Here is a 2,026-nt window from a genome sequence, read left to right on the forward strand (position 1 = left end):
AAGAAAGAAAGAAAGAAGAAAGAAAGAAAGAAAGAAAGAAAGAAAGAAAGAAAGAAAGAAAGAAAGAAAGAAAGAGAGAGAAAGAAGGAGGGAGGGAGGGAAGGAAGGAAGGAGAGAGAAAGAAAGAGAGAGGGAGGGAGAGAGAAAGGAAGGAAGGAAGGAAGAGAGAGAGAGAGAGAAAGAAAGAAAGAAAGAAAGAAAGAAAGAAAGAAAGAAAGAAAGAAGAAGAAAAGAAAGAAAGAAACTAGACTATGATCCCCTTTTTATAAAATTCTAGAAAATGCCAACTACTCTATAGTGATGGAAACCAGGTCAGTGATTGCCTGGGAAGAAGGGATTGCTAGAAGGCATGAGGACATTTTGGAGGTGATTAATATGTTTGGTATCTTGATTGTTCTTATAGTTTCACAGGTGAATATATATTCTAAACTTACTGAATTGTACACTTTAACTATGCCTGGCTTTTCATATATTAATTATACCTCAGTAAAACTGAAAGATAAAATACAATGGCTGCCCTCAAGGAATGCAGGATCCAGTGACAAGGAAACTAAACCAGAGTTACAGAAACTATGGGGCCCCAAAGCAGAAATCCCTCTCCCCCACTCCTGCCCAGCTCAGAAATCCTCCTGTGACTGGTTACAGCTGATGCTTTTTAACTTGCATCCACAGCGTGAGTGACAGAAATCACAAAGTCAGCTCATGATAAAGCCAAGCATTGGAGAAAACTTCCAGAATGCTCTTCATGCACTTCATCTTATGTCTTCCTGCAGTACAGCAGCCTACCATTCACAGCATGTGACCTTGGGCAAGTTCCTTGGCCTCTCTAGTCCTCTCTAATTCTCACTTTCCTCATATGAAACATGGTGATATGGTTTGGCTCTGTGCCCCCACCCAAATCTCATCTTGAATTGTAATTCCCATAATCCTCACCTGTGGAGGGTGGGACCTGGTGGGAGGTGATTGGATCAGAGGGAGGTTCCCCCATGCTGTTCTTGAGATAGTAAGTGAGTTCTCACAAGATCTGATGGCTTTATAAGGGGCTCTTCCCGTTTGGCTCATCTGCGCTCTCTCTGGCCTGCTGCCATGTAAGACGTGCCTTTGCTTCTCTCTGGCCTTCTTCCATGATTGTAAGTTTCTTGAGGCCTCCCCAGCCATGTGGAACTGTGAGTCAACTAAGCCTCTTTCCTTTATAAATTGCCCAGTCTTGGGTATGTCTTTATAGCAGTGTGAGAATGAACTAATACACATGGGTAATCCACATACCCAACTGCCAGGGTTGGTGTAAGGAGTGAAGGAATCATCTGTAACATAACAACAGATCCCCAACTGATAGAGAATACTTCTGGGACGACTCAGTTTTATACCTTTATGAGTGTGTGTGTTTAGGATAACAGGCATGTAACACTCCTGATACTGAAAAAGAAAAGAGAGAACTGGAACTCTGGGTCAGGACACCACAGTCTTAAGTGAGATTGGGCACTTTTCCATCCCACTTACATCCTGAGATCAAGAGAAAACCCCATTCCAGTTTATAGATGGGGCCATGAGACACAAAGGGCTAACTGATGACAAATCTGGTGCTTCTGACTCCTACTCCAGTGCTCTGACAACAATGGCAGATCTGGGGGACAAAGGCCAGGGGGGAACCAGAAATGGGAGCTAGAAATTGAGTAGAGGAGGTAATTGGGTGAGAAACGCTAAAAAGCCATAGCAAGCCAGGCACAGTGACTCTCGCTTGTAATCCCAACACTTTGGAAGGCCAAGGTGGGAGGATGACTTGAAGCCAGGAGTTTGAGACCAGCCTGGGTAATATAGTGAGACCCTTCCACAAAAACGAAAAAATTAGCCAGGTATAGTCATGCACACTTTTGTTCCCAGCTACTTGGGAGGCTGAGGCAGGAGGATCACTTGAGCATGGGAGGGGAGGATGCAGTGAGCCATGATGACACTGCTGCACTCCAGCCTGGGCAACAGAGCAAGACCTCATGAAAGGAAGAAGGAAGGAAGGAAGGAAGGAAGGAAG

The sequence above is a fragment of the Colobus angolensis genome, unplaced genomic scaffold, assembly GCF_000951035.1.
Source record: "Colobus angolensis palliatus isolate OR3802 unplaced genomic scaffold, Cang.pa_1.0 Scaffold314, whole genome shotgun sequence".
NCBI lineage: Eukaryota > Metazoa > Chordata > Mammalia > Primates > Cercopithecidae > Colobus > Colobus angolensis.